Raw genomic sequence first — 15,598 nt, forward strand, 5'->3', positions numbered from 1 at the left:
TCCTCAAATGGCCAGAGCTTGCACCGATCTGAAGCCAGGAGCCAGGTGTTTCTTCTCAGTCTCCCATGCAGGTGCAGGGGCCCAAGGACTTGGGCCATCTTCTACTGCTTTCCCAGGCCATAGCAGAGAGCTGGATCGGAAGTGGAGCAGCTGGGGCTTGAACTGGTGCCAGTATGGGATGCTGGCACTGCAGGCGGTGGCCTTACCCCCTATACCACAGTGCCAGCCCCTATCTTTACTGATAATGAAATGTTGTGTTCCTTTTGGTGGGTCATGATGTTGTCTTTATTGTTTCTTATATTTCTGCATTATTTTTAGGCATTTGTACAGTTGATTTTTTTTTTCCTCTTATGGCTTTTATCTTAGAGCATGCCTCTCTGGCTTAGTGGAATGTGTGTACTTTTAGTGAATACCAAGAGCTATGTGGTAGGTGTGGCCAGGGAGCTCTGGCTAGTGCTCCAGGGTGGGACGATTGTCGAGGGTAACGCCCAAGGTGGGCATGGTAGGTCTCAGTGCCACAGTGTGTTTTGTGCCACCCTGTGAACCACACAAATGATGTGTGCAGTCCTCGCTGTCAGCACAGTTCCCGCTGCAATGACCTGTTCTAGACAATCAAGGAGTTCTGAGAGTGTGGAGCCATTCCCGGGGATTGCCCAGAGACCCAGCTGCACCCTGGGTCTTCTCATGTAATGACGGAGTCCCCATGGTCTCAGCACACAAGGCTCCCACAGTTGCTGGGTGCAGAGGTTTCTTTCTGCCCTGCCAGCCTGTCCAGTCAACAGAGAGGTAGGTGTTCCCTAAGACAGCTCTTCCTAAGCCTTTTATCTGGGAGGCTGTGGGGCCTCACCCTCCTATGTGGCTGTCCAGTCACCTCCCAGCCAGGCTCAAAGTCAGTGGGGACTGCAGAGTGTTCCCTCCACTGGAATCTCTGGATCATTGGTGTAGGAAGAGCCGTTTGCTGAATGTTGCTCTCTCCCACCACTGCCACCAGTACTGCTGAGAACTGATGTCCTGTCTCAGCCAGTTGCTGTGTTTGTGCACAAAATCTTCTGCAACTCCTGCCCAAACCAAAAATGGTGCCCGCCCTTTCTCAGCCAGGCAGTGTTACAGGGATGTTGGGGCGAGATAAACGTGCCCACTCACTCTCGTTTGGTCTGCCAGTGACTGCTAGCAAACACTAGCCCACAGCACTCCAGTCTGGACTCAGCCACGTTCTTCATCCTGCTGTATCACCATGGGTTGCTGCTGTCCAGTCTCACCTCTGTTCCAAGGTGCTCCACTCTGGCTCTTGGCTTCTGTAGTTCTTGTTTTTGTGTTCATGTTGCGCGTCTGCACCCTACGCACAGGTCCACACATTCCTCTTCCTCTTGTAGGATTTCCAGTGCGGTTTTCTCTCCAATTCATGCGAGAGTGTTTTTCCTAAACTTTTTTTTTTTTTTTTGTTTTTTTGTTTTTTTGTTTTTTGATAGGCAGAGTGGACAGTGAGAGAGAGAGACAGAGAGAGAAAGGTCTTCCTTTGCCGTTGGTTCACCCTCCAATGGCCGCCGCTGCAGCCGGCGCACCGTGCTGATCCGATGGCAGGAGCCAGGATCCAGGTGCTTTTCCTGGTCTCCCATGGGGTGCAGGGCCCAAGCACCTGGGCCATCCTCCACTGCACTCCCTGGCCATAGCAGAGAGCTGGCCTGGAAGAGGGGCAACCGGGACAGAATCCGGCGCCCCGACAGGGACTAGAACCCGGTATGCCGGCGCCGCAAGGTGGAGGATTAGCCTATTGAGCCACGGCGCCGGCTCCACTTTTTTTTTTTTTTTTTAAAACACTATTTATCCCCAGCTTTGCGTAGTGTGTTGTTCCCTGATCCACCATCTTGGAATCTCTATCTGTAGGTTTTGAAAACTTTTCTGCATACTGTTACTTGTAAGTAAAAACTGTCATCATCTTAGAATATTCTTATATTGGGTCCATGGACTACCCAGGGTCAATGTGTATAGGAGAGTGTTTCCATGTAGTCTACCTCCTTTGTAATCCTACATATTTTGTTCTATGTATCTAACACATTAGTGTGAGATTCAATAGACTACCAAAAGGGTCCATGGTAGAAAAATAGGATAAAAATTCTAGAATCTCAAGTAGGTTCTGGAAAAGTGGTAGTTTGGGAGAATTCTTCTTCTTCTTCTTCTTCTTTTTTTTTTTTTTTGACAGGCAGAGTGGACAGTGAGAGAAAGAGAAAGGTTTTCCTTTTTGCTGTTAGTTCAACCTCCAACGGCCACCACGGCTGGCACACTGCGGCCAGCGCACCGTGCTGATCCGAAGGCAGGAGCCAGGTGCTTCTCCTGGTCTCCCATGGGGTGCAGGGCCCAAGTACCTGGGCCATCCTCCACTGCACTACCCTGGCCACAGCAGAGAGCTGGCCTGGAAGAGGGGCAACCAGGACAGAATCTGGTGCCCCGACCGGGACTAGAACCCGGTGTGCTGGCGCAGCGAGGCGGAGGATTAGCCTATTGAGCCGCGGTGCTGGCTGGGAGAATTCTTAATTGAGTAGTTAGAGTCATTATGGTAGAAGAGAGTTGGGGTATAGTACAGGAGCAAACCTATGGAAGTTCTTAGAATATTTATTGAAGTTTAAAATTTCTTGGTCAATGATGATCTAATAATAGTATTTTGCCCATCTTAAATTTATAATAGATATGCAGGTAGTGATTTCCATTTATCATTCTTTGCTTAGTAAATGCTGTCTCCTATTTTCATCCACTTTCAAATTCATGTTGCATTATTAGCAATAATGGGTGTGCTAAGAGCCTCCCTTCTCTCCTAGTCTGATTGGATTCTAGGGAGTGCCTTTCCAGTTTATGACGGGAGTTTTTGATTCCTGTCTTTGATTTCTGAGGTATGACATCTCGTGTTCTATAGGCTCATAGGACACACCATTATCTCAGAGATGCAAATTAATATATATACATATATATCAGGGGTTTAAAAACATGTTTGTTTTTATGTTCCTTTATTTATCCCCAACATTTACCACAGAAACTGCTACTTCTTCTGGCTAGTTGTTGCATTTCAGTTTTCTGTTTGCAACCACAATTTCTCTGTTTTGTAATTGTCCCCACATAGGAGTGATTCAGAGTTTACGTTTATTGGAAGTAAAAATTCTTGTTTTTGTCAGAAGGTATATAGAAGTTACTTTGTGTTCAAGTCTTCCTTTTAACCAAGAGATATTATTTACTGGGGAGGGAGTGGCGGGCACTGAAATTTAAAGAGCATTTGCTTGAAAATACTTGATTGTGTTCTGTGATACCTTGCCTATATTTGGTACCATAGTGGCTCTGGTAGATATTTGAATGTGGGTCAGAGTAATATTCACTCTTGTTTTAGCAGAAGAATAAAAATTGCCTTTTCTTTTAAAGGTCATAAATTGAGTTTATGTAGTAACAGAAAACAATATTAGGTGTCTACATACTAATCCCAGGACAGTGCTGAGTTATTGTGACGTTTGGAGGGTATTATTATCGGCTCCTCTCAGTTTGTTTTCTTGTCTGGAAAATAAGGGGAGAGAGTGGTGATCACTGAAATCTTCTGTTTCCAGATCCTGTGACTGTGAAATTCTAGTTGCTACTGAGACTAAATGTGTCCTAAAAATGCTGGCTATTTGGGAATTCATTTATAATCAATTAACATAGGTGCCAGGGTAATAATTCTTTGTATCTACAAATTACTTTGTGGTTTACAAGAAGTATTCTTTCATCCTTTATCTCTCTTCTACTCCAAGTGTGGCCAGAGAACAGCAGCATCAGTATCTCCTGGGAGCTTGTTAATGATGCAGAATCTCAGGCCTGTTTACACCTGCCAAGTCAGAATCAGAGTTGTATCAGGTGATAAAATACCTAGGTGAAGTGCATGCTCATTAAAGTCTGAGAAGTGCAGCTTTTTAAAAATTGTGAGTCTTACACTGGTCCGGAGAGGCAGGGTGTTTTACAGGTGAGGAAACCATGACGCAGAATTCAGTAACGAAGTCAGGGTTACTGCACTAGTACTTCACCTGGAACTCGTTACTCTAACCCTAATGCTGTCTTCCTAATTGGGTTGGGTTCACCCTTTTGTGATAGAGACTGCTAGCTGTCCAGTAGCCCAGGGGTTAAGTGTGACTGCATAACTGAGTTTTAAATATTAATAACTTGGGTGGAAATGTGATCTTCTAGGAAAAAACCACACACACACACAAAAAGAGAGAAGGTTCATTCAAGCTCCACCATGGTACTTTTCATTCCTAGCTTGCTGGATTGAAAAGGACTCCTAGGGCAACCTTGGAAATTATGTTGTTTTTTATTTGTTTGAAAGAGAAGGAGAGAAAGCGAGTGAATGAGAGAAAGAAAGAGACAGAGACAAGCAAAGAGAGATCTTCCTTTCGCTGTTCATTGCCCAAATGCCCAGAACAGCTTGTGCTGGGTCAGGCTGAAGCAGGAGCTCAGAACTGAACCTGGGTTTCCCAAATGGGTGGCAGGCAGGGACGTAAGTACTTGAGCCATTACCAGCTGCCCCCCAAGGTGCACATTAACAGGATCTGGATTGAAAGTAGAGCTGAGATTAGAATCCACTCTCTCTCCTGGGATAGGGGTATCCCAAAGTGGTGCCTTTTTTTTTTCCCCCTCAGATTGTTTATTTGAAAGCCAGAGTTACAGAGAAGGAGGCGGAAACAGAGAGAGAGGGAGTGATCTTCCATTTGCTGGTTCTCTCCCTGGATGGCTATAATAGCCAGTGCTGGACCAGACTGAAGCCAGGAGCCAGAAGCTTCATTGGGTCTCCCATGTAGATGGCAGGGGCCCTAACACTTGGGCCATCTTCTACCTTAGCAGGGAACTGGATCAGAAGTGGATCAGCTAGAACACAAACCAGCACCCATATGAGATGCCGGTGGTGGCTTTACCCATTACACTGCAATGCTGGTCCCCCAGGTGGTGTCTTAACCACTGTGCCACATACCTGTCCTGGAAATTATGTTGTAAAGATGGCAGAACTTTCATCAAACTGAGTGTCTTAATTGCTACATTAGGACCACCCTCCTGACTGACCTGCGTACTTCCTCAGTATTCAAACAGGAACGAAAAACAAACTTTTAATAAACTTTGGCCGTTGCACTCATCCCGTTTGGATCTGTGAATTAAGCACTTACCCTCCTCTATCAGCTTCACTTGAGCAGTGTCTCAGGACTTGAAGTTGTGAATCTTAATTTAATGCATTCGTTCATTTTTGTCTTTGGCAGTTGGTGATCCATTGGTTGTGGTCCAACATGCAGAAGCGCGTGAATAGTGAAAAGTAGCAGCGCCTGTGGGTCATGAGGATGTGTATGTGTCTGAAGGCTTCTACTCCCTCTTCTTCAGGGTAAGGCAAAGGCGTTCTCTCCTGCTGTTTCTCTGGCTTTGCTACTGTGTAGAGGTTCTTGGCTCACCAGCCTCTGGAATCAGTGCAGTAGGATGCCATTTCTGTGAGAGGCTTCTAAAGCTTCACGTAGAGACACGCTGACAGCCAGCAGTTCCGAGGAGAAAGGTGGGATAGAGTCTCTGTATGGGAATATTGAACACAGGAGTTTTAATGGGTTTGTGATTTATGGAGAGGGATGTGATCTCATGGGAGGTTTGTTGGGCTTTCCTGAGTCCACTAGAGAGGGGACGTTGCCTTTTACTCGCAGCCATATCGTATTGTTAGCTCTCCTGCCTTATATTTCGCTTGCTCACTGTCTTTCTTCTTCATAGATGACTTTGCTTAACTTTTCCTTCATTTTTTTTTTTTTCTTCAAGGAAGTAGTTTGCCAGAGATTTACGATTCCCAGTTTCACCCAAGCATAATAGCACTAATACACACATGGTTCTGCCTGTTCATTTTATTTTATCCAGTGTCTGTTAAAGCCACATGTCCACACACTCCTCATCTACTTGAGCCCAATATGTGTGGACATTGGGGACATCATAAACAAAATTGGCTTCAGATTTTTATTTATGCTGAGGATTTTTGAGATCATGAGAAGTAATTCATTGTTTGGTGTGCCCTTCTCAGTGTCCAGGTAGAGGTCCGTGATGGAGGGGTTGAAAATTCATTGCATCTTCTTTGAGATCTCTAACTTCTAAATCTTGGACTGAAGGCTCCTTGAAGGGACAGTTATGATTATTATAAATCTGAGCAGAGCTAAGAAATGACTGAGGAGGAAGGAAAGGAGGCTAAAGAAAAATAGCACTTAGCTGAAAGACCTGATGATAGGTTGCCTCAAGTGCTCAATTCAATACTATGGAGTCCTTGCTGGCTAATGCATTACCCAAGCTCAGACAGGACCCCCGGATGGGCTGATGTCTTAAGCTGCCTTATGTGGTTCCATATGAATGCAATTTACTGAATAAGATGGACAACTAAGGGCTGTTGGTCTCTGGAGATTCCCACAAGTGTACATCATTATTGCTTTGGAGGGATCCATGTGCTTGGAGGTCAGCAAAGCAGGGAGAGGGCAGCTATCAGACTTGCCAAGAGAAGAGTCCAGGTGAGCACTTAGATGCAGAGACCATGCCTTGGCGTGGAGGTTGCCAGTGAAAGCAGCCAGCCTTGGCTAGATTTTTTACAAGAAAGGAGCTGAACTTTGCCAGATTGCCTCATTTTCCTCCTTGCCTCCTTCATATTCTTTATCTTAACTAAAAAGTGTAGCCTGGGGACAGGAACTTGACTCGGTGGTTAATATGCCACTTGGAATGCTCACATCCCAGATCAGAAGGCCTGAGTTTGGTTTCTTTCTCTGCTTTGATCTGAAGGACGTGAGTCCTCGTCACCTATTTGGGAGTCCCAGAGTTGGCTTGGCCCAGCCCTGGCTATTATGGGCATTTGGGGAGTGGACTAGCTGATGGAGGATCTTTCATTCTACATATCTCTCTCACTCTTTCTTTCAAATAAAAATGAAAATAAATAAAGTTGTGTTTTTTTTTTTTTTTTAAGCTTGCCAGAAATAGATCTTGACTGGCTTGTTTCTGTGTAAGTATTGTACAATGATCATATGTAGAGGGAGCCATTCTAAGAAAGTTCTAAGAAGATGTTAGAGGGGCCAGTGCAGTGGCACAGTAGGTTAATCCTCCACCTGCAGTGCCGGCATCCCATGTGGGCACCGGTTCTAGTCCCGGCTGCTCCTCTTCCAGTCCCGGCTGCTCCTCTTCCAGTCCAGCTCTCTGCTGTGGCCTGGGAAGGCAGTGGAGGATGGCCCAAGTCCTTGGGCCACTGCACCCGTGTGGGAGACCAGGAATAAGCACCTGGCTCCTGTCTTCGGATCAGTGCGGCTCCGGCTGTTGCTGCAGTTGTTGAGGAGTTGTTGCCAGCTGTTGAGGAGTGAACAAGCATATTGAAGACCTTTCTGTCTGTCTCTCTCACTGTCTGTAACTCTATCTCTCAAATAAATAAAATGCTAGAGCTGCCAGTGGACCAGGATTTCTCTGCCTGGGCAGTGTGGGCGTTTTGGGTCAGACAGTTCCTGTGTGAAATGGCTTGTGGTTTGCAGGGTGTTTGGCAGTGCCCTTTCCCCTGCTTCCTGACTGCCAGTAGCTGTCCCCACAACTTTGATAATAAAAATGCCTGTAGGCATTGCTGAAGATCCCTGGGGAGCAAAACTTCCTCTGCTTGACGACCAGCACTGAAGGAGCACAGTGACTTTGTCTTGGTTTGAGTTTCTCTAGGGCTATGTTTTAATCATTTAACTTAATTTTGCTTTTTAATTTTTAGCCTAAAAACCTTTTATTTAAGTTATACAAACTTCATGCATTTCATAAATACAAATTTAGGAATGTAGTGATTCTTCATACACTACCCTCCCTCCTGCCCACACTCCCACCCTTCTTCCTCCTCCCTCTCCTATTTCTATTATTTTTTACAAACGTCTATTTTCGGTTAACTTTATACTCGTAAGATTAACCCTAAATTAAGTAAAGAGTTCAACAAGTAGCATGAAGAAAAACAAAATGAAACACCATTCCTCAACAGTCGAGACGAGAGCTGTTCAGAATCATTGCATCTGAAAGTGTCAGTTTCACTTCTATAGATTACCTTTCAGGTGCTCTGTTAGTTACCACAGATCAGGGAGAACATATAGTATTTGTCTTTTTGGGCCTGGCTTGTTTCACTAAGTATGCTGGTTTCCAGTTGCGTCCCTCCTTGTAAAATAGGCACACATTAGCCCAAGGAAGTGATGTACATAGTACTCCGATTACTTGGGTGCTGTGTGAGTGGTAAGAAACAATGCTCGTCTCCCCAGATTTCCAAGACACAAGCATCACTCTTCATCCCTGTGATGGTGGTAACTGAGGAACAGAGGGAGTTTTTTTTTTTTTTTTTTTTTTTTTTTAAACTTTTATTTAATGCATATAATTTTCCAAAGTACGACTTATGGATTACAATGGCTTCCCCCCCATACCGTCCCTCCCACCCACAACCCTCCCCTTTCCCACTCCCTCTCCCCTTCCATTCACATCATGATTCATTTTCGATTATCTTAATATACAGAAGATCAGCTCAGTATACATTAAGTATGGATTTCAACAGTTTGCTCCCACACAGAAACACAAAGTGAAAAATAATAGATGATTTTTTTAAATGATGATGAAATCAGAGAAGACCTATTGTCATGTTTAATCCCAGTGAGAGTCAAGTTGGGAATTGATAATTTCTTTTTTTTTTTTCTTTTCTTTTTTTTTTTTTTTACAGAGGATCAGTTTAGTATGCATTAAGTAAGGATTTCAACAGTTTGCACCCCCATAGAAACACAAAGTGAAATATATTGTTTGAGTACTCGTTATAGCATTAAATCTCAATGTACAGCACATTAAGGACAGAGATCCCACATGAGGAGTAAGCGCACAGTGACTCCTGTTGTTGACTTTACCAATTGACACTCCTGTCTATGGCATCAGCAATCTCCCTATGCTCCAGTCATGAGTTTCCAAGGCTATGGAAGCCCTCTGAGTTCTCCGACTCTTATCTTGTTTAGACAAGGTCATAGTCAAAGTGGAGGTTCTCTCCTCCCTTCAGAGAAAGGTACCTCCTTCTTTGATGACCTGTTCTTTCCACTGGGATCTCACTCGCAGAGATCTTTTGCCAGAGTGTCTTGGCTTTCCATGCCTGAAATACTCTCATGAGCTTTTCAGCCAGCTCCGAATGCCTTTAGGGCTGATTCTGAGGCCAGAGTGCTATTTAGGACATCTGCCATTCTATGAGTCTGCTGAGTGTCTCACTTCCCATGTTGGATCACTCTCCCCTTTATTTACTCCATCGGTTAGCGTTAGCAGGTACTAGACTTGTCTATGTGTTCCCTTTGACTCCCAGTCCCTTCACCATGACCAACTGTGAACTGAAACTGATCACCTGGAACAGTGAGATGGCATTGGTACATGCCACCTCGATGGGATTGAATTGGAATCCCCTGGTATGCTTCCAACTCCACCACTTGGGGCAAGTCAGCCTGAGCATGTCCCAAATTATACATCTCTTCCCTCTCCCATTCCCACCACCATGTTCAACAGGGATCACATTTCAGTTAATTTTCAACACTTAAGAATAACTGTGCATCAATTACAGATCTAAACCAGTCATATTAAGTAGAACAGATAAAAAAAACTACTAAGAGGGATAATGTATTAAGTTGTTCATTAACAGTCAGGGCTATGCTGATCAAGCCACCATTTCCCATAGTGTCCACCTCACTCCAACAGGTTTCCCTCTTGGTGTTCAGTCAGTCGTCACCGATCAGGGAGAACATATGGTATTTGTCCCTTTGGGACTGGCTTATTTCACTCAGCATGATGTGTTCCAGATTCCTCCATTCTGTTGCAAATGACTGGATTTCGTTGTTTCTTACTGCGGTATAGTATTCTAAAGAGTACATATCCCATAATTTCTTTATCCAGTCTATCGTTGATGGGCATTTAGGTTGGTTCCAGGTCTTAGCTATTGTGAATTGAGCTGCAATAAACATTAGGGTGCAGACCGCTTTTTTGTTTGCCAATTTAAATTCCTTTGGGTAAATTCCAAGGAGTGGGATGGCTGGGTCGAACGGTAGGGTTATCTTCAGGTTTCTGAGGAATCTCCAGACTGACTTCCATAGTGGCTTGACCAGCTTGCATTCCCACCAACAGTGGGTTAGTGTCCCTTTTTCCCCACATCCTCGCCAGCATCTGTTGTTGGGAACAGAGGGAGTTTGAAGAAGGGTGAAGGGTTAGTTAGTGTGGAAAACTATGAGGAGTACTTAATTCTGAGTATTCTAAGGCAGCATGTTCTGATTCGCTGCCACAGTGTACTGTGGATGAAGGCTTTCCTTTGGAAATTCAACAAAGGGGAGAATGGATGAGGCAGCAAGAGGACTGTCACTGCAGTCAAGGATGCGGTGTTTGACGGGGTGAGCTTTTCATGCTGAAGTCACTCACTTGTGTTTGGACCAAAGGACATAAAGAAGTAATCCTCAGAGAAAAATATTCTCCCATGTGACTGCTGATCCAGTTTTTGCAGACAACAAAATAAAGGCCAGAGAATGTTTGAAGAAAATCTGTTTTAATTCTAGAAACTTTGCATTTCTCTTTCTTCCTTTCCTTGGGAATATGGAAAGGGTTTGTCTTCAATATCTGCCCTTTGAATGATGTTTTGTCCTATTTTATCTTTTGAGAGTTTCATAGTTTGTGTTTTACATGTAGGCCTTTGATCATTATTTTGAAGAGTATAAAGTCTGTCTAGATTAATTTTTTTTCTATTGTGGATCTCCAGTTGTTCCAGCACACTATAACAAACATATCTCTCCTTCATTATATTGCCTTTATCTAAGACCTTTGTCAAAGACCAATTGGTTATGTTTAGTGCGTCTGTTTCTGGACTCTGTAGTCTGTTCTGTTTGTTCTTTTACCAGTACCACTGTGTCTCGACTGCTGTGTCTTTATAGTAAATCTGGAGGTCAAATAGTGTCAGTCTTTATGCTTGGTTCCTCAGTATTTTGTGGCAATTCTTGTCTTTTGCCTCTTCATATAAACGTTATAATCAATTTGTTGATAGTCACAAACTACCTTGTTGGGACTTTGGTAGACCAAGGTGAGAAGAGCTGACATCTTTTTTTTTTTTTTTTTTTTTTTTGAAAGGCAGAGTTAGAGAGACAGAGAAAGGTCTTCCTTCCATTGATTCACCCCCCAAATGGCCGCTACGGCTGGCGCGCCGCACTGATCCAAAGCCAAGAGCCAGGTGCTTTCTCTTGGTCTCCCATGCGGGTGCAGAGCCCAAGCACTTGGGCCTTCTTCACTGCACTCCTGGGCCACAGCAGAGAGCTGGACTGGAAGAGGAGCAACCGGGACAGAATCCGGCGCCCCAACCGGGACTAGAACCCGGGTGCTGGTGCCGCAGGAGGAGGATTAGCCTAGTGAGCCACGGTGCCGGCCGAGCTGACATCTTGATACTAGCAAATCTCCCTGGGTGTAGAATATCTCATTATTTAGTTATTCTTTGATTTTTTTTTTTCTTCAGAGCATTGTAGTTCTCCTCAAATAGACTTTGTACATATTTTATTAGATTTATCTTTTAGTATTTGGTATTTTGGGGTGCTGATATGAATGGTATTGCATGTTTCATTTCACATTTACTTGTTCATTGCTGGTATATAGGAAAGCAATTGATTTTTCAATTAAAATTTAAAGGGGAAATTTTCATATTATAGTTTCTTTTTTTAAAGATTTTATTTATTTATTTGAAAGGCAGAGTTACGGAGAAGCAGAGAGAGAAAAGTCTTCCATCCGCTGGTTTACTCTCCAGATGGCCGTGACGGCCAGAGCTGCACTGACCCGAAGCCAGGAACCAGGAGCTTCTTCTGGGTCTCCCACATGGATGAAGGGGCCCAAGGACTTGGGCCATCATCTACTGCTTTCCCAGGCCATAGCAGAATGCTGGATCGGAAGTGCAGCGGCCCATATGAGATTCTGGCACTGCAGGTGGTGGCTTTACCTGCTACACCACACAGCGCTAGCCCTTGTATATACAGTTTTAACAGCATAATGATACTTCCACCCAACCCTCCCTACCTCTGCCTTCCTTTTTGATTTTAATTCTTACAATGATATGCTTTCAACTTACTTTATAATCAGCTTAACCCTCCACTGAATGAAGAATTTGACAGGTAGTAATTAGAAAAACTGTTGTTCTTCAAGCATATAGACAAGAGCTATAAACAATAATCAAATCTCAAAATGTCAATTTTGCTCATATCCATTACATTTTTTTGGTACTCTATTGTATCTGAGTTACTACAAATCAGGGAAAACATAAACATGATATTTGTCTTTTGAGGACTGGCTTATTTCACTAAGCATGATCATCTCTAGTTGCATACATTTTACTGCAAAAAACAGGATTTCATTCTTTTTTATGGCTGAGTAGTAGTCCATCGTGTCTCTGTTTCACAGTTTCTTTAACCTTTCTTCAGTTGATGGACATCTGGGTTGATTCCATATCTTAGCTCTTATGAGTTGAGCTGAAATAGACATGGGTACAGATAACTCTATCCTGTGCTGATTTCATTTCCCTCTGGTAAATTCCCAGGCGTGGGATGGCTGGGTTGTACGGTAGGTCTGTTTTCAGATTTCTGAGGTACCTCCATCCTCTCTTCCATAATGCTTGCACTGCTCTCCTCTCCCACCATCAGCGTGTTAAGGTACATTTTCTCACGCATCCTCATTATCATTTGTCTTTTTTTGATTTTTAGATGGTACCGTTATAACTGGGGTAAGGTGAAACCTCATTGTGGTTTTTTTGTTATCCACAGGTAAACCAGCTTTAATAGATATTATTTTGTATTTATATAGCGCCTTCTTCGAGAACCTTAAATGCTTTACAGATCATCTCTAGTGAATCCCCACGACAGCCCTGTGAGGTAGGTTTTGCTCCTGCTTGACAGCACAGGGAAACTGAAGCAGTGAGAGGTCATACAGTTCACTGCACTGAAGAGCCAGGGCCCGAGAATTTTAGCCTCCCTAGCTCCTAGCCAGATACCTCATGAGAGAGTCTTGAATGAAAGGTATCTTTAAAGAAAGAAGACAAAGTAGTATGTTATGTAAAATGAGGTATTTTCTACTGCCATCAATGAAAGAAGAAAACCCTGTGCCGAGGGTCAGAGGCCCCAGGACCCATAGGGGACACTTCCAGCTGGCCTTCCCCATGGCCCCACGGCCTCCTGGCTCCGTTGTAAGCCATCTTCTCCAGGGCAGGTTCCCCAGACAGAAGCCACGTGACTTAGAAGTGGGACTTCATTTAGAATATTTACTTTTAGTTATGGTAATTCATAGAAATTCTTATTCTTATGTACAAAATATGGGACAGTCATCCCAATGAACACATACATAGGTACAGAGTAACCAGCCACCAGTTACAGCTTAGACCTGCCCTTGCTCTGGGCACAGTCAGCCACCAGACCACCTCCCAGTGCCAGCTGTGTGGGTCTCCTTCCTGCCTTCCTACACCTGTACTGGTTTTCCTAACCCTAACCCTACACTTTTAGAAGTACACTGAATTTCTGATGAGCTTCAAAACATTTGCTTAGACCCAGCTGCACTAAGAGTAAAAGTTAATCCAAACCATCACCCCGTAGCCCCTCTCCTGACAACTCAGACTACAAACGTGGTCTAGATGTGAACAAAGTGTGTCAGCTCTCATGGAACCCAGCACCAGGGCGAGAACTTGCAAAAATGTAAAAACAGCGCAGCATGGCATGTCAATGTTGTTCCTTGTGCAAATGACCTCAGCTGTCTTTCTCACGCATGCTGTGGCCCATTCCGCTTCACTCCACCCTTCTCTCTCCACTCATTGTGGTTTTTAGGTGCGTTTCCCTTATAGCTAGTGATCCTGAACATCTTTTCATGTGTCTGTTGGCCATTTGTATTCATGCTTTGAAAAATGCCTGTTCATATACTTAGTCCATTTCTTAACTGGATTGCTTGTTTTGTTGTTGAGTTTCATGAGCTCCTTATATACCGTGAACATTAATCCTTTAATAGGTGTATAATTTGCAGATATTTCCTCCCATTCTGTCAGTTGCCTCTTTATTTTGTTTAGTGTTTCCTTTCCTGTGCAGAAACTGCTTAGCTTGGTATAACCCCTACTTGTCTCTTTTTACCTTAATTGCCTGTGATTCTGGGGTCTTATCCAGGAAGTCTCTGTCTTTGTCAGTGTCTTGCAATGATTCCTCCAGTAATTTGATGGTTTCAGATCTTAGGTTTAGATTCCTGATCCACCGTGAGTTGATTTTTGTATTGGTTGTAAGGCATGGGTCTTATTTCACACTTCTGAGTGTTAGAGATCCAATTTGCCCAGCACGGTTTGTTGAAGAGACTGTTCTTTTTCCAGGGAGTGATTTTGGCTCATTTGTGAAAGGTTAGTTGTTTGTATGTGCATGGGTTGATTTCTGCATTTTCTATTCTGTTTCATTGGTCCACATGTCTATTCTTCTGCCAGTACCAGTTTTTTTTTTCTTTTTTTTTCTTTTTTTTTTTTTTTTTAATAACTTCCCTCTAACATGCCTTGAAATCTGGTATTGTGGTGCCTCCAGTTTTATTTTAATGCTTTAGCTATTAAGAGTATTTTGTGATTCCATATGAATTTTAGGGTCATTTATTCCAGATCTGAGAATATCTTTATTTTCTTTGGGATCTCATTCAATCTATAAATTGTTTTGGCTATTTTGATGATATTAGTTCTTCCAATCTGTGATTAGGGGAGATTTTTTCATTTTTTGTGTCTATTTCTTTCCTTAATGTTTTTTAGTTTTCAGTGTAGAGGTCTTTCACATACTTGGTTAAATTTTCCGAAGGTATTTACATTTTTATAGCGATTGTGAATGGGATCATCTTTGAAGTCCTTTCATGGACTTTTTTTGTGTACAAGGCTATTTATTTATTTATTCATTTGTGAGACAGAGTTACAGACAGAGTTGGAGAGACACAGAGATCTTCCATCCACTGGTTCATTCTCCAAATGGCCACAGCTGCCAGATCTGGGCTGATCTGAAGCCAGGAGCCAAGTGTGTCTTCTGGGTCTCCCACATGGGTGCTGGGACCCAAGCACTTAGGCCATCTTCCACTGCTTTCCCAGGCTGTTAGTAGGGAGTTGGATCAGAAGTGGAGCAGCCAGGACTTGAACTGGTGCCCACATAGGATGCTGGCGCCATAGGCGGAAGCTTAACCTACTACACTACAGCACTGGTCCACAAAGGCTATTGATTTTTCTGTGTATATTAGTCTTGTATCCTGCAATTTTATTATAATATCTTATTAGTTACAAGAGTTTTTATGACAGTTTTTTCAGATTATTTTATTTTTTACTTTCTGATCTGTGTACCTTTTCTTTCCTTGCAATGGCTAGGACCTCTGGTACAACATTGAAGAGCAGTGGTGAGGGAACATTCTTGCGCTGTTCTTGATCTTAGTGGAAAAGCTTCTAGTTTCTCACTGTTAAGTGTGATGTTAGCTGTATGTTTTCTGTGTGCCTTCTTCAGTTTGCCTTTCTTACCCACTTTTGTTGTCTTGAATGTTGAATATCCTGATTTTCACAAAAGAGATGCTA

At 43.4% G+C, this 15,598-nt stretch overlaps 1 protein-coding gene across 15 annotated transcripts in view; it reads left to right on the forward strand.

The window, feature by feature from the left end:
* Positions 1-15,598, forward strand: part of TMEM108 (transmembrane protein 108) — a 351,011-nt gene that overhangs the window by 7,837 nt on the left and 327,576 nt on the right. For 7 of the 15 annotated variants that reach the window (XM_070073069.1, XM_070073071.1, XM_070073070.1 and 4 more), the window contains exon 2: positions 5,259-5,377. The exons of 1 other annotated variant lie outside the window; for it this stretch is intronic. The gene's annotated coding sequence lies outside the window, so the exon portion shown is untranslated. 7 more of the 15 variants (XM_051835575.2, XM_051835577.2, XM_051835582.2 and 4 more) reach the window with 3 other exon arrangements.

The sequence above is a fragment of the Oryctolagus cuniculus genome, chromosome 4 (genome assembly GCF_964237555.1).
Source record: "Oryctolagus cuniculus chromosome 4, mOryCun1.1, whole genome shotgun sequence".
NCBI lineage: Eukaryota > Metazoa > Chordata > Mammalia > Lagomorpha > Leporidae > Oryctolagus > Oryctolagus cuniculus.